This window comes from Triturus cristatus, chromosome 7, assembly GCF_964204655.1.
Source record: "Triturus cristatus chromosome 7, aTriCri1.1, whole genome shotgun sequence".
NCBI classification, from domain to species: Eukaryota; Metazoa; Chordata; class Amphibia; order Caudata; family Salamandridae; genus Triturus; species Triturus cristatus.
In genome coordinates this window covers 97,766,973-97,790,668 of record NC_140590.1, presented here as the reverse complement: position 1 = coordinate 97,790,668, position 23,696 = coordinate 97,766,973, and the positions used below count along the sequence as shown (strand labels likewise).

Sequence of the window (23,696 nt, the reverse complement as noted above, 5' to 3'; positions counted from 1 at the left end):
AACCAGAAGAGCCAGTATGCCTTGGGACTTCAAGGGGAAACCACTAGAAGCTTCTCCCCCAATTTAAAAGCACAACTGGCTATAAATACTGTACCTCAGATGCCAACATTTCCGTACATTTCCGGACCTATGGATACTCTGTCAGGGAGCAGGACTGATGTGCTGCTGAAGGACTGGCACTCATCTGGACTGCACTTTGCTGGACTGCTGCCTTGCGGTGCTGTTGCCTTGATGTGTTGACCTGCTACCTCCTGCCCTCCTGCCCTCCTGCCTGGGTGAGAAGGACTGAAACTGCATCTCTTGAACCCAGAATCCCAGAGTGACTCCAAGAGCTTGTTGGCTGGCCTCCTGACTTGAGTCTCTGGGACAGAAAGCCCCAGTAACCTTGCACCTACATATGAACTCAGCCATCTGTGTGTCTAGCCTGCCAAGTTGTGCCACCCCAGTCCTCAGAAGTGGGCCTATGGTGCTCTACAAGCATCTGTTGAACCAGCGGAACAGACACATCTCTTCTGCTGCATTTTGCAACCCTGAGCAGAACTGACACACCGCTGCTGCTGTGTGGATCGAAACTACCATAAAGATCCACATCGGATTGCAGCCCAACACTTTCTTGGAACAACCACTGCACAACGCATCCTTGGTGCAGGACCTTGCATCCCTCATCCATGGCATCCTTTATGATGATGTCTGAGTCTGCACCGCAGCTTCACAGTTCCTTGGGACTGATGCATCCCCCAACTCCAGAATTCGCATCGCAAACCCTTGTAGACAGGATCTTCAATGCCGTTTGTTAGACCTGGCACCATTGGCGTGGATCTCCCTTCATTTTTTTACTGTTGCCTCCTGTGTTTCTGCTATTTGTTTTGCTGGTCTATATGCTTTGGTCACTGTGCCACTGCTATTCAGTGCCACAGTGCAAGTGCTCCCCGATGTTAAAGCGAGGTAATGGATTAGTGACTCCATGATTGGCTTATTTGGTTTACTTGTCAGACCCTAGTCCAGTGCACCATGTGTGCCCAGGGCATTTAAATCAAATGCTGCTGGTGGGCTTGCAGCACTGATTGTGCCACCCACTGGAGCAGCTTGTAAACTATGGCTCAGGCCTGCCATTGCAGAGCCTGTGTGCAGTCTAGTACTGCCATGTTGTTAGAGGTTGTGTTAATAATGTGGCTCAAACCTGTTTAGAATTGCATTAATGGCCAGCAGTGTATATATATATATGGTAGACTTATAGACAATACAATTGTAATCCTGGTCAAATAACCCTTTGCTTATGTATGTTTATTATTCTCCTTTTTCCTTAACCATTGCCTTTTCTTTGAACATTATGTAAAACCAAAAGTATTGCTGAAATATTACTTTGTTTTATTTCTATATGATCGTGCTGTCAGCAAGTGTGCTTTCCCTAAATTAAGGCTACACGTTCTTCTTGGCAATCACGAGGCACGTTAATTCAAGGCAGGTGTTTCTTAGCATCAAGGCAACACGTTTTGGCAGTTACGAGGCACGTTTAATAACGAACTCATCTTGCACGTGTTATTCCTTGTGCCTCCGTGCAAAACCCCACCCTCTCCAAAACCCTATTTAAGAAGCAAGCAAGTGTGAACATTCGCTTGCGCTCGTTTTTAACTTCACTTACCGGAAAGCAGAGATTCAAGCCTCGGAGGTCTCGTCTTCGCATCGGGTGCTGCTTCCGCGCAGACGCGCACTTCCTGTCCGCCACTTGAAGTCTTCCCCGCATCTTGAAAATCTCTTCCTGAACCTCTAGGAGTCACGACGAAAGGCGTCCCCCGCTGAAAAAGAAACAAAAAGAAAATTCTAAAGAGACAAGTTTACTAAGTAAGCGCGCCTGGCATTATTTTCTTCTGACATTGCAATAAGTTATTTTTTTTATTATTTCTCAACTTCGGCACTATTTAAACGAAGAAATAATTCAAGTAGTTAAAGCCTGAAGTTTTCACTTATCTTTGACGAATGTAGACTGGGCAGACTTTTGCAGTTAAGAACCTGAGTGTTAAAGAAAGAGACAAATATAAGGAACTGCAAGGCAAATCTTTTGTAAGTTCACAGAGAAGCAAAGGACATATAACAATTACCACCCGCTCTATGTTCAGACATTTGAAGTTGTTTTTTGTTTATATCATTGCAGAAAAAGCTGATAAAAGCAGACCAAAAGTTTAAATATAAAGAAAGCATTCTGGCGCAGGGTGTTAAAGGTAAAAGTGGCATGTAGTTTAGAGTTTAACTAAATTCAGAAATAAGGAACAGAATCTTTGATGCTTATTTTAATGTTGTTTCTTTTGTCATTTATTATACTAGAAACACAAGATTATAAGAAGTAGCTGATGTTACTACTTGCTGCACGTAGAAGTCCAGAGTGTCTTTTTGTTTATTATTTTGTCCCATTTGCCCTTCCCTTAGGAAATTACCCTGGGTGAGCTGTGTTCTAAATTCAGTTCAATTCAGACGTAAGTTCTTAGGGGTGGACGGAAACAATCCTCACATCTCTCAAGTTGAACATCCTGCTTTTCAGGTGAGTGAAGGTTAACACATGTTGACTTGGTAAGTGCACCCACTTACCAGTCCCTAAACCTTCCCTTTCTTTTCTACATGTTAGCCACCTCTAAGGTAGGCGCAAGGGCAGGGTGCATCATATGTAAAAGGTAGGACATGCCCTGATGTGTGTGGCATGTCCTGATAGTAAATTACAGACATTTTCGTTTTTCACTATTGCTAGGCTACCTGTCCCCATAGGCCAGAATGGGCAGTTTGGTTTTAACATTCTGTGTTTGAAAATACCACTTTTAGAAAGTTGGTATTTTCTTACCTAAGCATCCTTTCTGCCTCTGCTAGGTTGTGTATTGAATGTCTGTTTTCCGAGTGACAGGAGCTGGGGTGGCTCCAGGAGACAGGAAGAAGTTGTGCACTGGCAGCATGCACCCAGAACTGGTTTGGACTAGGTACAGGCACACTCTGCCTTCAGAGACAAAGGATATGTGTGTATAAAAAGGGGGACCCAGACTCCAGAACTTTAGATCACTTCTGGGAATCAAGACAAACCTTTGCTGAGAGGAAGAACCAGGAAACTGAAAAAGGAAACTACCCCTGTGTTGTGTGTTGTTGGGGGGTTGGTCTGCAGTGGTTGCTTCATTGCCTAAGAAAGGAGAAAAAGGAAAGAGTGTGCTTTCATCATCATAAAGAAGAATCTCCAAGTGAACTGTGCTTGTCTCCTGCCTGAAGTCTCAGGGATACAAGACTTCACCACCAGCTCCCCGCTGAATTCCCTTGCTGGGAATTGAAGTGTCTACTGTTGTGCTGCGCCCTCTAAGAGACTGCGTTTCGCTGGGAGCTGGAAGCGCGACTCAACGAAGAAGCGAGTCGCCGCCTCTGCAGTTGGCGTCACATCGCCGAGTAAGCATGCCGCCGCTGCCGCCATCGTATCACCGAGGCACGTTGCATCACAGGAGAAGCGTGCCACCGCAGAGGTCGTCGTTGCATCACCGGAGAAGCGTGTCGTAGGGCTTGTCGCAGCTCAGAAGTTCACCGAGTCGTCGCACGGCCGTCGGGATTGCACGGATCGCATTTACTTTGTTGCACCGTAACCAAGACGCCATTTATGTCGCATCGCACCGGAGCGCCATAGCATCGGATCGCAGTAAGGAACCGATGCGTCAACTCCCCACACAGTAAGGAAGCGAGCCTCAACTCCCCTGCGCAGCAGTAAGGAACCAACGCATCCACTCCCCTGAGTATAAGGAACGGCGCATCACCTTCCCTGTAACCCTTTTTGTTTGTTTTGTGTTACGCATACCAGGTACTGTGAGAGTAAAGTGTCGCAATTACAATCTAAAGTGAACTAAGCTATTTCTACCATTTTAAAGACTTGGATTACAGTATTGTGGATTTTGGTTGTTTGGTCTTGTGTTAAGTCTAGTAAAGATTACTTATTTTTCTAAACTAGTGTGGTGTCCATTTGTAGTGTTTCACTGTATTACTGTATGTGTTCACAAATGCTTTAAACAACGCCTCTGAGATAAGCCTGTCTGCTCGTGCCAAGCTACCAGGGGTTATTTGAGAAGTGTAGCCTCTTACCCTGACTAGAAGCAAGGGTCCCTATTTGGTCAAAGGTACCTAACTCTGCCAACTAGAGACCACCAATTCTAGCATTGGTGGTCAGCAGTGGGGATTTAGACTTGCATTTGTGACTTATATACAGTGATTGGTGTACACTACTAGTGAGTGCAGACCATAATGCAACCAAATATATTTTGGTGGAATTTGTTTCCCTGGAACTTCTTTTCTATTTTTTGATTCTTGAGAACTGCCGGTGTTTCTACCATGAGTAAGCCAGCATTCATTACATCTGTAGACATTGAAATGGAAGAAGAGAGGATTGATACCTACAGTGTGCCAAACCTCAAGGCTCTGCAAGAACTGTAAAATCTCTTTGAAAGGCTTCACCAGGAAAGAGGAATACTAAAAGGAGCTGAGGGCCTGGGTAGAATCTAGAAATGCCAGTGAGCATCCTGAAGAGCCGGTGGAGGAGGCAGAGAATTTAGATGGGCAGCTTGAGGGGCCATTGGGCCCAGCCGGGGAGAAAGTACCTTCCAGGGCGGGCAGCAGTGTTTCTACCAAGGGCCTGTCCCCAGGAGAGCTGGAGGACAGGGAGAGGGAGAGAGTGCATAAGTTGGAGCAAGCCAAGTTCAAAATAGATGGTCAGAAGGACATAGAGAGCAAGAAAATAGAAGTTGGAATGGAATTAGAAATGAAGAAGCTAGCCTTAGAGGCAAAGAAAATGCATTATGAACATGAGAGAGTGTTGAGGGAATTGGAACTCAAAGCCAAACGTTTAGAGGTTCCTCCTTCTGGTGGCAGCGCACCACCAGTGCCTGTAGAAGCAAGGGCCTACATCCCCAAAGAGGTAGTTGAGGATTTCCACAAACGTGGATATTGGCCAATGGTTTAGGGCTTATGAAGCTGCAATGTTGGCCCACCGGGTCCCTGATAAGGATTGGGGAGCGGGGTTGTGGGGCCGCTTTGTTAGTGATGGGCGGGACACCTTGTTAGATTTACCTACTGAGGAGCAGGTGTCCTATGCGCACATGAAGGTAGCCCTAATGTCCAGATATGGTTTGACCCCAGAGGTGTACAGACAAAGGTTTAGGAATTGCAAGAAACTGGAGTCTACCACATGGGGGGTTTATGTGTCTTTCTTTTGCAGAGCATTGGATGGTTGGGTGAAGGGTAGCAAAGTGGATAATTTTGAGGCACTCTATTATTTGTTTGCATGGGAGCACTTGCCCAATAATTGTTTTCCAGAGCTACTCTAGCACCTGATTGATAGTAAGCTGACTAATCCTAAGAAGCTTGCTGAGGAGGCGGACTGCTGGGTGAGCACCTGGGTCCACAAGAGTCCTGTGGGAAACTTCGCCAAAGGTGGGCAGGGTACCCAGCAGAGGAGTGGGTGAAGTACTGGGTATTTTAAGCCCAGCGGTGCAGGGGAACACACCCTATGACTTCGGGGTTCTTCCTGTTTCAGACCTACAGAAACAGAAGAGGCTTCTGGGTGAAGTCAAAGATCAGTTTATTGGCTGCAGACCAATTACAGGTATCCTAGAAGTACAACAGCGTGTATGTTCTCAGGAGACTGCTGAAAATCACAGAAACGGGCTTCTTCTTAAATACAGAATATCCTGCCTCAGGCATACATTCCTTAGTTTACGATATGGCCATTACATGTATACATTTCAAACGAAAAGGCAGAGCCATGATGACCATCCCACATTCCAGTTAAGCCAGCCCGCAATTATTTACACAGCAAGGCTCGGATCCCACATCAGATATCGATAGGCCCCAATAAACATGAGCATCTCCTGTTTGGGAAACAAGCCATAAAACAGGAACAGTCAGGTGCGAAAGAGATTAGCTGGAGGCTCGTGTAGGATGAAAAGACTTTATGGTGTGTCAAGCCCTGATGCTAATCACAGGTGGCCAGAGGACGGGGAACTCGTGAGACCGGACTGAGCTGGGGCAGCGGAGCCAAGCTGCCCAGGTCACAGAAAAGTCAAAGGAAAGGCACATGTGCTCTAAAAGGCCCGTATTTGCCCCATGCTATATAGCCTATGTGAGGGCAACCATAAGATGGCCACCGATACAAAATGGAACCCACGTAGTGATGTATAATAACGTATACACAGTGCATTCATAGCTAAAACGTTACACAAAGCACTTGTACATACTGCATTAACCATTCGCGGTTCACTAATACTGGGATAGACAGGGGTAGGGCCATGCCTCCTACGCGGTCCCAAATTCTAAAGTACGACAGACCCTCCTTTTGCCCTTACATAGGCAATAACTATACTCATTTCAATCCGAGTCTAGGTCAATATTCACGAAGTCATGGAGATGTTGCTGTAGCATCATCCTATTACTTAGCTCGTCCCTCGATACAGGTTTCCTTACACATAATGTAGCACAGAGGCCACATATCGCAGGAGCACACTGTATGCACAGACAGAACAGGAAAAGGATGGCTAAGATCATTCCAATGACCATCAGAACTTTCCAACCCCAGGCAGATATCAGTTCCCAGAACCACCCCACCAGTGACCAATCTCCTTTATCCACGTGTATGAACTCAGATATTTTATGCAGTTTGGAGATGGCTTGATAAACTGTTGGAGCGTTGTCTGGTATGAAAATGCAACAACTGGATTGGATAACCTTACATACCCCACCACGGTCTGCAAGTATGACGTCTAGAACCATGCGGTTCTGCAAAGTCATGAGGCGATCCGCTTGGAACTCAGCTGTAAAATTACCAAGGGCACCAGCCGTAACATTAACAGTGGATTCAACCACACGAGTCAGCTGTCTCAGGTTCCTACTATTAACCATAGGTCCCCAAAACGGCAGGAAACCCAAAAAGAAATCTCCCGCTCCCTGACCGGCAGTATCCTCCTTACTAATCACGCCTCTCACAACTCTGGTCTTGTGATAGTCAGAGGCGGCAGTAAATGTTGGCGGTAGCAGATTTGTAATATAACATGTGCCCGAGAAGTCAGGGGGCAACCATGTATATTCTCGGTCATTGCAGATAAAATATGTACCCTTGGAAGCCAAAAACGCAGGGGAAAACTGTGACGGAAAAGTGTACGTTTCAGTACAGTCACTTCTTCCCAGTTGAGCCCTAGGATTCTGACCATTACCTTGCAAACAGAACCGACCTATGTGGGGTACGACCCAGATTGGGGATGAGATTTTCCGCTGTCTTTCACCTAGACTAATACTATACCCCGTCGCGTTCCACCCTACATAAGCTCTCAACTCTTCTTTGGGAATAGATGAGTATGCATCGATATCTCTACTCATGTCGGCAACTCCTTTCATTAAAGCTTTATTATTGGTGCTAGGTCTGATGGAACGCGGTTGTCGCGGGGAGTACGCATCTAGAGCATAGAGAAACATGGTCTGGAATGCCCATGACGATCCATTGTAACTATTCGGCAGCACTAGATAGGGAATACCCTTATTAATGGTATGTGGCATTAAACCACACACCCAACAATTGGTTGTATTCATGACTAGTTGGTGCTGGTGTAGGAGCTGAATAAACGAGTTATTCACAAACTCTGATCGTCTAGCTTGTTCATGTTCAGGCAGAGGGTGAAAAGAGTGTGAGGAGATAGTAGGAGGAGGTATAGGCTGTACAGTGGGTGCAATGGGCTCTTGAGAGGAGAAGAATACAAATCCTACAGTAAACACTATCATACTACATAATACAAACAGGCATAAAAATACAAAACGTTTGCGCTTCATGATTTTACACATTCTTGTTTTAAAGTTCATTTCCTCAGCGGGTCTCTCCATCTTGAAAAACTCCATCCTCTAATCGCGCCGCTCGCCGCGGGTGAGTATCTTCTGCTAAGGAGTACGCCTGTCAGTCCAGGGAACGCCCTAGACCAACCAGAACCGTCGACCTAACGTCTTCGGCCTGTACCCCAAAGTCTTGGCACCGCGACCCTGCGGCTGAACCCGGATGGTGGTTCGAAAAACAAAAGTCAAGAAAGTCCTTCAGATGGGAGAGCTCTGGTTATCAAAAAATAGAAAGGTAAAAGAAAAAGAATATTTATTTGTCCATGGGCCTTGGTCTTAGATTGTAATGGAAACGGCCAGGTACTGTTTGATCTTGGAACAAGAGTTCAGGCTCTGTGGTGTCCAATCGAATTGACGGTGGCACAGCTTCTTGCAAAATATCGTCACTTTCCTGCGCTGAAGTTGTGCCTTTTATGCGTGCATCACTGAACGGCACAAAACGAGGTACAGTGTCTGTTTCAGAGTCAGCAATACCCTCCTGGACCCACTGGTCATACGGCAGAGGCAAAGGGATCCTCTTCACGTGGGCACCGTGGATCCAGTTCCTTTTCCCCTTTACTCGAACAGCTGATCTTGTAGACAGTAGCACGAGATGAGGGCCAATCCAGCGGGGCTCATCGTTGGTTTTCCGCTGGAAGTTTTTCACAAGGACCCACGTGCCAGGTTTGATAGGGTGTCCAGGAGCTTCAGAAGCCGGGGGGAGAGTATCATGCACCTGTTGGTGTAAAACACGCAGTTTAACCGTCAAATCATACAAGTAATCAAGCAGTACTGGGTGTTCGATTTCACTGAATTTCGTCGGTCTTGGCACACCCCATACATTGGCCGGGCGGCCAAAAACGACCTCATAAGGACTAAGTCCCACTCGTGAGTGCACGGTCATTCTTGTGGATAGGAGTGCTAGAGGCAGAGCGTCAGGCCAGTTAAGACCTGAGCTCGCTTGAATTTTGGCCAGTTTGAGTTTTAGAGCGCCATTGTAGCGCTCTACTAATCCAGCTGATTGGGGGTGATTTGCAGCGTGAAATTTCTGCTTTATACCTAGTCCCTCACACACATTCTTCATCACTTTACCCACAAACTCACTTCCATTATCACTCCACACCATTCTTGGCATTCCAAACCTAGGGAAAAATTCCTTCACAAGGGCTTTGGCTGTGGACAGAGCAGTGTTATCCTTTAGGGGATAGGCCTCTATCCATTTTGAGAAAGCGCAAACAACCACCAATACGTATTTCAGGTTGTTGCACCTTTCCATGTGAATAAAATCTAGCTGCAAAACTTCAAATGGATATGATGGAGGCGCAAAATGACCAGCTGGAGTTGGGGTTCCCCTACCAGGGTTGTACTTCAAGCATACCATACAATTCTTGACCACATTCTCTGCACACTTAGGAATTCCAGCATTCTGCCATACTGGAGCCAACAACTTACAGATTCCTTTCGTACTGATATGTGCCCTTCCATGTGCCATAGTAACCACTGGAAACACATATGCATCAGGTAACAACCATCGCCTATGTTCTGACAAATCAATCCAACAACCATTCTCATCCAACTTACCCATACTTTCTCTCCACTTGCTTAACTCTTTCTCTGTGGCTTCAGCTTGAAGGGACTTTACACTCTCTATTGTGTTTTCACACATTCCAACATCACCAACCCATCTGGCAGGGCCTGCAACATACATTCGAGTCTTCACATCTTTTGCTGTTTCTTTCGCGACTTCATCAGCAAACGCATTACCACGACCAACATCATCCGTGATTTTCTTGTGCGCACTGCATTTCATAATCGCAACTTGCAACGGTAGGGTCAGCGACTCAAGGAGATCATTCACCAACTTGCCATTCTGAATCTTAGCTCCATGCGAAGACAGGAACCCACGTTCTTTCCACAATCGCCCAAAACTATGAGCCACGCCAAAGGCGTACTGGCTATCCGTATATATGTTCACTTTCATTCCTTCAGACAACACGCATGCTCTCGTAAGGGCAATCAATTCTGCTGCTTGAGCCGAATTTTGTGGCACACGTGCAGTTTCCACAATCGTGTGCAAAGTCGTGATGGCATATGCAGCAGTCGTATCACCATTCGGAAGCTTGAAACACGAACCATCCACCCATAAGGTACCATCACACTCAGTCAGGGGAGTATCTTTGAGATCTACTCTCCCTTTCGTCTCTTCTTCTGTTCTGAACAGACAATCATGTTGCTCAATCTCATCTAGGTCTGCTGGGATTGGTAATAGTGTAGCTGGATTCAATGTGTTGCATCTCTTTATGTGTATATGGTTTGCTAACAGTGTCAGCTCATAACCAGATAATCGCGCACTAGTTAAGTGTTGTGTCTTGGTCCTGTTTAACAATGTGTCCACAGCATGTGGAACCATAACAATCAATGTATTATCCATCACTAGGCCAGCAGACTGTCGAATAGACATAGCTGCGGCGGCTGTGGCTCTCAGACAACTTGGCAATGCCCTCGCTACAGGGTCCAAGGTTGACGAAAAATATGCGCATGGACGCGGTCTGTCGCCAAAAGGCTGTGTTAACACTGACAATGCGCAACCATCTTTCTCATGAACATACAATGTAAAAGGCTTGCTGTAGTCAGGGGTACCCAACACAGGAGCTGAACACAATGCATTACGCAATTCCAAAAAACGTTTCTGACACTCTTCACACCATGGGATAGGATTCTGTGTGTCTTTGCATGTTAATGCTAACAAAGGTTTTGCCAACAAGGAAAAATTTGGTATCCAATGCCTACAGTATGAAGTAATGCCCAAGAAAGCACGCACTTCTCTCTGTGTTCTTGGCACACTCAACTGTGCAATGGCTTGAATTCGTTCTGGGGTCAGTCTCCTTCCCTCCTTCGATAAGAGATGACCTAAGTAGGTCACTTCTTGTCGACAATATTGCAGCTTTGAGAGAGACACTTTGTGATGGAAGGCAGACAAATGACGCAACAATGACAAGGTAGCGTTTTTGCAAATCTTTTCGGTATCTGCGGCGATTAGTAAATCGTCGACGTACTGAATGAGGATAGCGCCACTAGGTAAAACAAGTGCATCAAGCTGCGCTTTTAAAGCCTGACTGTATATTGATGGACTTTCACAGTAGCCCTGGGGAGCGCGTTTAAAGCGGAAGCTGCGACCTCCTAAACTAAAGCCAAAAATGTCTCTGCTCTCCTCTGCAATTGGGATGCTAAAGAAGGCATTCTTTAAATCGATCACTGAGAACCATGCAGCGGAGGCTGGAATCATAGTTAACAAGGCAGTTATATAAGGGACAACTGGAAACTGTGGCACAACAATCTTATTAACCTCTCTAAGATCAATCACGAATCTGTAAACAGGTGGCTGTGAAAGGTCCGTTCGTTTTAAGACAGGTAAAACAGGACTATTGCAAACGTTGCCTCTTGTCTCTTCAATTACACCCTTTTTAATCAAATCACTTAAAATTGCTAACAATGCTTTCTGACCTTCATTGGAGATCTTGTACTGGGGAATACGTGGCAATCTGACATTGGCTTTTAAAGTTACCACATATGGCGGTATTTCCAAAAGACCCACATCATTGGGACCAGTAGCCCAAAGGACATCCGGAAGGGATGACAATTCAGGTGGCATTGCATTTTTAGACAAATACATTGGGGAAATCACTTTCTTACCTAATGTAAGTTGTACTCCTGAGGGAGAACAATATAGCGTTGCATGCCATCTTTTTAGCAAATCTAAGCCTAGCAAATTTTCACCACAATCTGTTGTTAGAATGAGGGGTGCTTTTAGCTCACAAGGTCCAACAGAAAGTGACATAGGACTAGAAATCGGGTTCCTAACTGGGGCACCAGAAAAACCTACTGAGACATTTATTTCGCCAGACAAAGGCGCGCCAGGGAGTTTTGAATACATGATTGAACTCTTTGCAGCACCAGTATCCAACAGAAAGGGCTCCGTTACATTTGCTGTAGTTACTTTAACATAGGGTCCACTCCGATCCACTGGCACTGAAACAACTCCCTCTCTCTGTCTACGGCGATCCTAGTAATCATCATCTTCTACATTGTCATCTTCTGCATAATAATCATTATTGTAGTACTGAGCTGTATTGCCAGTCGCATTGGCTTGCTGATCAAAGCTATTTATGGTATTTTGAGGCGGAAGAGGACGCGCGTTCTGGGGAACATTTCCACGCCCTCTGCCTCTAGGAGCTTGCTGACCACCTCCACCTCTTGCGCCATACGCATTACTGTTACGCTGCATTAATTTAGGGCAACTATATTTAAAATGACCTTCCTCTTTGCAATATGAACATTGGTTGGGACCTACAGGGATACGTGGTTGATAATACCCGTTCATTTGCTGATTACTCTGAAACTGTTGGGGCTGCTGATAGATACCTTGTGTTTGCCTATAATTACTCTGTCCTCCACGTGGCGGATAGGCCTGCTGCAAAAGGACCTTTGTCTTTAGTTCTTTCGTTTTCTTATCTGTTCTATCCTTCTCATCTTTGTCTCTATTCTCATAATACTGTGCAGTAGCCAGTATTTGCGCTGAAGAGGAAACAGCCCAAGAACTTTCTGAGTCTTTTAATTTCTTACACAACTCGGGAAGTGGATTCTGCACAAATTTATCAACAAATAACCGTTGGCCACCTTCAGTACTCATGTCTTGACCACTGTGGTCGATAAACGTTTCTTCAAACCTGGTAAAGAAATCGGACACTGTCTCATCTTTCTTCTGCTTACATGCGGATAGTTTATCCCAATTTACGCGCATCGTAGGCATTATAGTTTTCATGTACGTAATAATTCTACCAGGGAGTTCTGCTACCAAAGGCTCAGGTTTTGCACCACCAACTTGTCTAGCGTCTGCAGGAACGATATTAGCCCATGTACCCCCTAGCTCTGCAGCATGATCCGTATTACGGATGGATCCCCATAAAGGCTGTGGAAAACATTCCCGAACAACATATCTATGTCAGCCAAATTCATTACACACGATTCTGCAGTTTGGGATAACTCCTTATAATATCCTGTAGGGTTCTTACGGGGATCAGGCAATGTCTGTTTAAGCGCTATTACTTCAGATCGTTTCCAAGGGACATGAACCCAAACACGCTGAAAATGTGCTGGCATAGCAGCAATACCATGAGCGGCATCAGCCGCAACAGCTTCCTTCCATACCGGAGGGACTTCTCTCATAGGGTATTGTCGCGCTTTTCCCTTTCTCCCCACAGGGAAATCTTGTGTAAACAACGGCTGTTGACAATCATCATTCCTCAAGGATAATAAGATCGCAACTGCTCTATTGACATCGGGGCCCACAATCGTACCTTTTCCAAAATCGAATCTCACTTGACACAACTCCTGCGGGCTTGGATCTCTACCATGATCATCCAATTCCTCACAGAGAATTTCACACATTTTCTCGAACACATACCTCTGTTTTGGGGCATCCCATTGGTGAAAAACGTTAACAACCGATTCCACATCATAGAGTGAAGGGAAACCAATCCACCTACGCGCCAGATGATCTAACACCTCTTTCTCGTCAGAATCAGGCAGCTGACTGCGCAATTGCTTACGCTGTAAGGCAGGAGTCGCACTAGATGACCCAAAGAGAGGCGACATTAAACTAGTAACTACATTAGCCAGTCGTTGTCGTGCTGAAGGAGAAGTTGAGGCGAAAACGGGGGGATAGACAGAGGGAAGAAAAACAGATTCAGATACAGGTTCCTGGGTAGTATAAGAAGGAGCGCCAGGGGAAACCGCTGGTGTGCTAGGCAAAGTCGCAGGAAGCGCGGGGGTAACAGGTAGCAAAACTGGCGGCCCTTGAGAGGGCTGCACTGCAGGGATAGGAGCCAGCTGAAGAGGAGCTGGCAGCTGCGGGAAGGCTTGCGGCATATTTACTGGAGGCTGCGCATTTACAAGCTGTGGAGGTGCTGTGGCATTTTGCGCATACGGGGGTGGTGAACTTAACAAATGGGACATTAGGGAATCTTTTTCTTTCTCTTTTGTCTCATCTTGCACAAGGGGTGACAAAACAGGGTAACATTTATCAATCCCTAGTTTGCGCTGTCTGTGCAATTACTCATTCATTTGTTCCTCCTCATTATCTTTAAATTGCACAGCTGCTTGCATCACTGACATACCTCTCTCTCTCTCTCTCTTATTCCTTTTCGCTAGCTTTATTTCCTTCTGTTTGGCTTCCTTTCGCCATAGGCGGAAAGAATCAAACATCGCCGGCCGGGCTTTCTTTTTAAACAATTTAACTTCCAAATTATCTAAGATATCTGTATCGAAACTACCATTTTGGGGCCATTTTAAAACACCGTCCTTTCTGGTGTATCGGATCCATATTTCATTATATGCAATGGGGCCCACGCCATGTTTTCCATAAAGCTCATAAGTTGGAGTTCCAATTGGAGGAACCGGACATGAATCCTCCAACTGGAAATCCCTTCTACAACTCAAACAAAACTAATTACCAAATACACTAGCACCAGGCATCTTCGCTCACTAGTCTAGTTCCAAACTTCAAAGGATTATCGATTACAATAGTCTCGTGAATACACGAGTCCTCTGGCTTTGGGGTTTGCAAACTCCAAATAAACCAAAATTATCCCGAAGGATACCAAATTCAAACTGGGAGACGCTCCACTTATACTTAACTGAATATCGATGATCAATGGCATCACCAGAAGACTCTCTCGATTGTTTCGCTCTACCAAAATCGTCAAGGGTCCAAAACAGGGCGATTAATCAGGGCAGCAGTCCTTCGTAGCCGTCGGGACGCGGAGAACCTCGCAGAAAACACCTTCGGACCACGTCGACATGCAGGGGTCGATGAAGTGGCGGCCTTCCTCCAGAATTTCCACACGAAGCTTCTCACGAACCTCTGGCTTGGACCGGTACCGCTGAAATCGCCCCACGTTGGGCGCCAACTGAAGTACTGGGTATTTTAAGCCCAGCGGTGCAGGGGAACACACCCTATGACTTCGGGGTTCTTCCTGTTTCAGACCTACAGAAACACAGAGTCTTCTGGGTGAAGTCAAAGATCAGTTTATTGGCTGCAGACCAATTACAGGTATCCTAGAAGTACAACAGCGTGTATGTTCTCAGGAGACTGCTGAAAATCACAGAAACGGGCTTCTTCTTAAATACAGAATATCCTGCCTCAGGCATACATTCCTTAGTTTACGATATGGCCATTACATGTATACATTTCAAACGAAAAGGCAGAGTCATGATGACCATCCCACATTCCAGTTAAGCCAGCCCGCAATTATTTACACAGCAAGGCTCAGATCCCACATCAGATATCGATAGGCCCCAATAAACATGAGCATCTCCTGTTTGGGAAACAAGCCATAAAACAGGAACAGTCAGGTGCGAAAGAGATTAGCTGGAGGCTCGTGTAGGATGAAAAGACTTTATGGTGTGTCAAGCCCTGATGCTAATCACAGGTGGCCAGAGGACGGGGAACTCGTGAGACCGGACTGACCTGGGGCAGCGGAGCCAAGCTGCCCAGGTCACAGAAAAGTTAAAGGAAAGGCACATGTGCTCTAAAAGGCCCGTATTTGCCCCATGCTATATAGCCTATGTGAGGGCAACCATAAGATGGCCACCGATACAAAATGGAACCCACGTAGTGATGTATAATAACGTATACACAGTGCATTCATAGCTAAAACGTTACACAAAGCACTTGTACATACTGCATTAACCATTCGCGGTTCACTAATACTGGGATAGACAGGGGTAGGGCCCTGCCTCCTACGCGGTCCCAAATTCTAAAGTACGACATGGGGGGGACAAGGGTAACCAGAGGGAGTTCCAGAAAGGGCCCCAAAGTAATCCCCAAGGGAACCAAGGGAAGGGTTCCAAGCCTCCCCCTGAGAAGGCAGGGACCCCGACAGATAAGCCTGTTCACAGGGGGCCCAAGACCTGTTTTAAGTGTGGTCTAGTGGGCCACTGCTCTTATGATGCTAGATGTCCCCTGTATGGGAAAACCGCACCCAGTGGTGCACCACCCCGGCAGATGGCTACTGTAGCCCTGGGGGAGGAGGTGGTTGCCCAAGGTGGGTGAGGTCCCGCAGAGATGTCCCCTGTCTCTTTAGGAGACTGTGAGAAGGTCCCCAGGACCCAGCTGCCTGATAACACTAAGAAATACAGGCAGTGGGTGACCATCAATGGCAAGAGGGTGGAAGCTCTCAGAGACACCTGTCAGTTGTCAGCTGGTGTCTAAGGAGCAGGTAATTCCCCATGTGGACTTCCCTGTAGTTGCCGCTGACGACTCAGAGAGCCACTGTGAGGTGGACCAAGTTACCTTTGAGTGGGGGGGGGTCTCAGGTACCCTTCAAGTAGCTGTGAGGCCAGCCTTGCCTGTTGATTTGTCTGTTGGACAACGACTTAGAAAGCTTCCCATGGGCTAAGGTGGAGAGAAAGTCTCATTTGGAGATGTTGGGTCTGCCTGAGTGGGCATGTGTGACCACTCGGTCAATGGCAGCCAGTAAGAGTGTTCAAGAGGATCTGGAGCCCGAGAAAGTGGCCCAGGTACCTGCCTTAAAGAGAAGAGGTAGGGGGCACGGGAAACCAGCCCCTGAAGTTCCCACAGTCCAGGAGGAGGCAGACCTTGAGGGGGATGCCCTGGAACCTATAGGGGAGCAAATTGCTGAACTGGGGGACCTGTCTGAGCTGACCCATCGGCAGCAAGAAAGAGGTCCCTTCAAGAAGGAGTTCTGTGAGGAGCAGAACAAGTGCCCTTCTCTTGTGGGTTGGCGGCAACAGGCCCCAAACCAGGCAGCAGGTGATCAATCTGGATCACATTGGATCTACTGGGAAAATGTTATCCTGTATAGTGAGCCTAAGTGAGCTGGAAGAGGTGTGGCGCCGCGGCCAGGGCGACTGACTCCGAAATCTGGGAATCACGGTTCGATCCCTGGCGCCGGCGGCAGATTAGCCCAGCACCATGTGACTCTGGGCAATAGCTTGCTTAATCTTACTGAGCCTGGGTCAGCCCGTTTGCTGGTGGTACCCCAGCACTTCAGAGCCTTCCTACTGGGGCTGGCTCATGATGTGCCTTTAGCAGGACATTTGGGGCAGGACATGACCTTTGAACGGCTTGTCACCCACTTTTATTGGCCCCAGATGCGCAAGAGTTCAGACACTCATTGCAGGACCTGCCAAACTTGCCAGGTAAGTGGAAAGAGTGGGAGGAAGCACAAGGCTCCTCTCCAGCTATTCCCTGTGGTCAGCACCACCTTTGAAAGGGTGGGCATTAACATTGTTGGGCCTCTGGATCCCAAGACAGCCATGGGCAACAGGTTCATTCTGGTCTTGGTGGACCATGTGACCCGGTACAAGGAAGACATGCCTCTCCGTTCGGTGAGGGCCCGCGTGCGTGGTGGGTCGTGCGTTGATGGGGATTTTCTCCTGTGTGGGCTTCCCCAGAGAGGTGGTGTCAGACCGTGGTACAAACTTCATTTACAAGTATATGAAGTCCCTGTGGCAGGAGTGTGGTGTGACGTACAAGTTCACCCCTCCTTACCAACCCCAAGGTAATGGGCTGGGTAAGAGATTCAACCGGACTATTAAAGGCATGATTATGGTTCTTGAGGAACCCATGAGGCGTAAGTGGGATCTCTTCTTGCCATGCCTTTTCTTTGCTTACCGAGAGGTGCCACAGAAGTCCCTAGGGTTCAGCCCCTTTGAACTTCTTTATGGACACCCGGTAAGAGGACCTCTGAGTTAGGTAAAGGAAGGCTGGGAGGAAGCTCCCAGGAAACCTCCCCAGGATGTATATAGCTACATGCTGGCCTTCAGAAACCCAAACCCGGCGTTTCAGGCAACTCGCTCAGGTAAATCTGGATGTTAGCCAGGAGGAGATGAAGGGGTGGTATGATCAGAATGCCACTCTGATTGAGCTTCAGCCTGGTCCGAAAGTGTGGGCCATGGCCCCAGTGGAGCCCTGTGTGCTCCAAGATAAGTGGACCGGACCCTTTGAGGTGGTGGAGCACAAGAGTGATGTCACCTACTTGGTGGACTTGTGGTCTCCTAGGAACCCTTTGCGGGTCCTGCATGTAAACCGCCTGAAGCCCCACTTGGAGAGGTCTGAAGTGGGCATGCTCCTAGCCACAGATGCTGGAATGGAGGAGACTGAGCCTCTTCCTGACCTCCTGTGTGTCAAGAAGCAAGACAGGTCAGTGGTGGGTGTGAACCTCTCTAACTCCCTGACCCCTGAGCAGCAGGAGGATTGTCACCAACTGTTGGGACAGTTTTCTGACCTGTTCTCCCTGAACCCTAGTGTCACTGATTGGTGCGTCCATGATGTGGACACTGGGGACAGTCCTCCTGTTAAGCACACAATTTACAGAGTGACTGACAGGGTGAGAGCTTGCATCAAGGAGGAGGTCTCCAAGATGTTTGCATTGGGGGTGATTGAGTCCTCTAACAGCACTTGGGCCAGCCAAGTGCTCTTGGTCCCAAAGGCTGCTGCGCCTGGTGCCACGCCCGATCTCCGGTTCTGTGTGGACTACTGAGGACTCAATTCAGTCACCAGGACTGACGCGCACCCCATCCCCAGAGCTGATGAGCTCATTGATCGGTTAGGGGCTGCCTGGTACCTCAGCACGTTTGATTTGACATCTGGGTATTGGCAGATCGCCTTGACTGGTGGGGCAAAGGAGAGGTCAGCATTCTCCTCACCAGATGGGCACTACCAATTCCAGGTTATGCCCTTCGGGATGAAGAATGCCCCTGCCACCTTTCAGAGGGTGGTCAACCAGGTGTTGGCTGTGCTGGAAGATTTCAGTGCCCCCAACCTGGATGACATTGCAGTGTTCAGCGCCAGTTGGGAAGAACATCTGCGCCACCTCTGAGAAGTGTTGATGGCGCTGCGGAGAGCAGGCCTCACGATCAAGGCGAGTAAGTGCCAGATCGGGCAGGGTTCCGTGGTGCACTTGGAACACCAGGTTGGGAGTGCCCAAGTGGCACCCCTACAGCCCAAGAATGAGACCATCCTAGCTTGGGAACCCCCCAAGACCCAAACAGAAGAGAGAGCCTTTTTAGGACTCGCTGGGTACTACAGGAGGTTTGTCAAGGGGTATTGCAGCATTGTTGCACCCTTAACAGAGCTGACTTCCAGGAAGCAGCCCAAGAAAGTGAACTAGACTGACACCTGTCAGAAAACGTTTGATGCTCTGAAGACTGCCATGTGCACAGCGCCCGTGCTCCTGGCCCCCAACTTCTCAAAAGAGTTTATTGTCCAAACAGACGCTTCAGAGCATGGTGTAGGGGCTGTTCTTTCACAAATAAATGAGGACTGCCTAGACCAACCTGTAGCCTTCATCAGTAGGAGGTTACTTCCACGGGCACAGAGGTGGAGTGCAATTGAGCATGAGGCATTTGATGTGGTCTGGGCATTGAAGAAGTTGAGACCCATACTTGTTTGGGACTCACTTCAGGGTTCAGACAGACCACAGGTACCCTCAGAGGGTTGATGCAGATGAGGGGTGTGAATCCAAAGCTGTTGAAGTGGTCCATTTCCCTACAGGAGATGGACTTCACGGTGGGACACTGCCCTGGCACAGAATACGCCAATGCTGATGGTCTGTACAGATTTTTCCGCCTTAGTGATGAGAACTCCCAACAGGTAGTGTAGTTCTCCCCACATTTCAGCTGGAGGGGACACGTGTTAGACCTGGCACCATTGGCGTGGGTCTCCCTTCCATTTTTTGCTGTTGCCTCCTGTGTTTCTGCTATATGTTTTGCTGGTCTAGATGCTTTCAGCACTGTGCCACTGCTATTCAGTGCCACAGTGCAAGTGCTCCCTATGTTAAAGTGATGTAATGGATTAGTGACTCCATGCTTGGCTTATTTGGTTTACTTGTCAGACTCTAGTTCAGTGCACCATGGGTGCCCAGGGCCAGTAAATCAAATACTGCTGGTGGGCTTGCAGCACTGATTGTGCCACCCACCGGAGCAGCTTGTAAATTATGGCTCAGGCCTGCCATCACAGAGCCTGTGCGCAGTCCAGTACTGCCATGTTGACTTGGTAAGTGCACCCACTTACCAGTCCCTAAACCTTCCCTTTTCTACATGTTAGCCACCTCTAAGGTAGGCGCAAGGGCAGGGTGCATCATATGTAAAAGGTAGGACATGCCCTGATGTATGTGGCATGTCCTGATAGTGAATTACAGCCATTTTCGTTTTTCACTATTGCAAGGCTACCTGTCCCCATAGGCCAGAATGGGCAGTTTGATAATAACATTTTATAATCCTAACTGACCCAGGGAACATGGTAGAACAAATAATTTAGTATGCCTGAACTCAGAATGATACAATACATCTTTTAGTAAAGTTGGTTTTAACATTCTGTGTTTGAAAATACCATTTTTTGAAAGTAGGTATTTTCTTACCTAACCATCCAGCCTGCCTCTGCTAGGTTCTGTATTGCATGTCTGGTTTGTGAGTGACAGGGGCTGGGGTGGCTCCAGGAGACAGGGTGAGTCAGCACTAGGCTGAATAGACCTATCTGCATTGGGAGTGGTGGAAGGAGTAGCACCTGGGCCTGAATAGGGCTGTGCCTGCCTTCCACAATGCTGGCTCCACCTCCTGTGGTGCGTCTGATGACCCTGGCCCACACTGACAAAGGAAGAAGTTGTACACTGGCAGCATGCACCCAGAACTGGTTTGGACTAGGTACAGACACTCTCTGCCTTCTGAACAAAGGATTTGTGTGTATAAAAAGGGGGACCCAGGCCCCAGAACTGTAGATCACTTCTTGGAATCAAGACAAACCTTTGTTCAGGAGAAGAACCAGGAAACTGAAGGAGACTACCCCTGTGCTGTGTGCTGTTTGGGGGTTGGCCTGCAGTGGCTGCTTCGTTGCCAAAGAAAGGAGAAAAAGGACTGAGTGTCCTTTCGTCATCTTGAAGAAGAATCTCCAAGGAATTGAATTGTGCTTGCCTCCTGCCTGAAGTCTCAGGGATAGAAGACTTCACCACCAGCTCTCCCCTGAATTCCCTTGTGGGAATTGAAGTGCCTGCTGTTGTGCTGGGCCCTCTAAGAGACTGCGTGTAGCTGGGAGATGGAAGCGTGACTCAACAAAGAAGAAGCGTATCGCCGCCGCAGCAGTTGTCGTCGCATCGCCGAGTAAGCATGCCGCCGGCTGTCGCCATCGCATCACTGAGGCGCGTAGCATCACTGGAGAAGCGTGCCGCCACCGCAGAGGTCATCGTCTCATCACCGGAGAAGCGTGTCGCAGGGCTTGTCATGGCTCAGAAGTTCACCGAGTCGCTGCATGGCCGTCGGGCGTCAATGTATCGCATCTACGTTGTCGCACCATAACCAAGACGCCATTTTTGTTGCATCGCACCGGAGCGTCATCGCATCAGATCGCAGTAAGAAACCATCTCATCAACTCCCCACACAGTAAGGAAGCGAGCCTCAACTCCCCTGCGCAGCAGTAAGGAACCGACGCATCCACTCACCTGAGTGTAAGGAACGGCGCATCACCTTCCCTGCGACCCTTTTTGTTTGTTTTGCGTTACACATCCCAGGTATTTTGAGAGTAAAGTGTTGCATTTACAATCTAAAGTGAACTAAGCTATTTCTACCATTTTAAAGACTTACTTGGATTACAGTATTGTGGATTTTTGTCGTTTGGTCTTGTGTTAAGTCTAGTAAAGATCACTTATTTTTTTAAACTGGTGTGGTGTCCATTTGTAGTGTTTTCACTGTATTACTGTATGTGTTCACAAATGCTTTACAAACTGCCTCTGAGATAAGCCTGTCTGCTCGTGCCAAACTACCAAAGGGGTGAGCAGGGGCTATTTTAGAAGTGTAGCCTCTTACCCTGACTATAAGCAAGGGTCCCCACTTGGTCAAAGGTACCTACCTCTGCCAACTAGAGACCCCCAATTCCAACACCGATGCAGCTAGATCTCGCACAGCAGCCTCGCCACATCTCGGAAACAATTCATCGCATCAGCTGGGTGATGAATCTTCAACTCAGATCCTCACAACGCTCAGAATCCTAGGATTGAAGGTGATTTGTACGGCCAATCCAACTGGGTCCCTGTAGCCTGCCCCCGCTCCATCGGGTTCAGACTGACCTTGTGATTTTGTCCTGGTCCGGCGTGACCAGATATCAACAGTTGTCTTTTTATGCCCTTTGGCATTTCTTTTACTAAAATCTTTAAAACTGAATATCTTCAGTTCTACTGATTGGATTTTTATTGTTTTGGTTTTGTTTTATTTAATAAAAATTACTCTCCCTCTTCTCAAGATACTTACTCTCTTCCCAAAAGCAACTTTGATTTATAAATATCTGTCAGTCCCAAATCCTGAGCGCCTTATAAATAAATTGGAACTTGCTTGGGAGGCTGATTTGGGATGTATTTGGAGCATTGGTCTCTGAGACAGGATTTGGACTAGATCGTTATAAATCTCTATATCTGCATCCACTACTCAAACCCTGTTCTTTTTATATCACAGATTATAGTACACGTCGGTTTTTATTGCCCCTTGTTCACACACAAATAGCTCATTGTGTTAGTTTTGTGGCCAGCCTTTTGCAGATCTGTTGCATCTTCTTTTTATTTACCCCCCTGTCACCTCCTTTTGGAAAACTGGTCCCATAGTTAGCTCATTTTCAGTTGACAATGCCCCTTGTCCAATGTATTACATTTCTCTGTAGTTTATTTAATACTTTGGAATTAATTTCTTGCAAACATGGTTTATTTGACCTTATTAACTTCAGCCTTTCAACAAATTACATTAAATTGAAAATGTCCCTATTCAATCAAAGCTTGGTGGAACAATGTTTATCATTATCATAAATTAAATGTTGCATTTGCTTCTTCTTGTAAACAGCATGTGAACAGAGATTTATTTCGTCTACCGTTAACTTATTTGAATAAGGTTGCAAAACGACCAGAGCTTCGTAATCGTTCTGAAAATTTTAAACCTCCATGAATTTTTCTATCTCTGCTCTCTTATTTTATTAGTTTTTGCCACTATATTTGTTTTCTTGGTGTTTCAATCATTTAAGTCATTTTATATTGATATGCAATGTCATTCGATCCTCAGTTGTATGATGTATATTTTATTTTATTTTTCTTCCTATTCTTTCCTTCCCATAATTCTTTTAAAAATTGTAAACCGCTTTCTTTTCTGCTGCATTGTTACTATTCTCACCAATTGTTTTTTCTTATTTGCAATCTTTATTGCTAATAACGCTTATTTAACACAAAAACACTTTACATATTACCTCTGAGTTAAGCCTGACTGGCCTGTGCCAAGCTACCTGAGGGTTGAGCACAGGTTAACTGAGGCCTTGTGTGTGGCTTCACCCTGATAATGATTTTGGTTGCTGTTTTAGAAGACTTTCACCTCCCTAAACCAGTAACCCAATTTCTTACAACGATAGTTTTGAGTTTGTCATTACTTCACCTGCAGAACAAGGTAGAATAAAACATGCAGAGCAATTTTTAACACCGACTATATCCACATACTCACCCAACGCTTTGTATAAATATTGTCACTAAATTCACTAACCATCCTCTCCCTATGTATCAATGTATTAAATCCAACAGTGTGACATACTTATATGAGTCTTATCTCACTAGAGTAATGAGGCACAACAATAAACCTACTCAGACTACTAATAACACTACAGATATAATCATGCAAGTATAATCATACTAGTAATTTTACAGCAGTTACTGTATGCCATCTTCCAATAGGATAAAAAAAAAACACAAATGAAAACATAAATCTGGATTCAAAATGACTAGTCTTCAACAAAA

At 46.7% G+C, this 23,696-nt stretch overlaps 1 long non-coding RNA gene across 2 annotated transcripts in view; it reads right to left on the bottom strand.

Moving 5' to 3' along the window:
- Positions 1-23,696, bottom strand: part of LOC146808912 (uncharacterized) — a 424,390-nt gene that overhangs the window by 373,942 nt on the left and 26,752 nt on the right. The gene's annotated exons all lie outside the window — the stretch shown is intronic.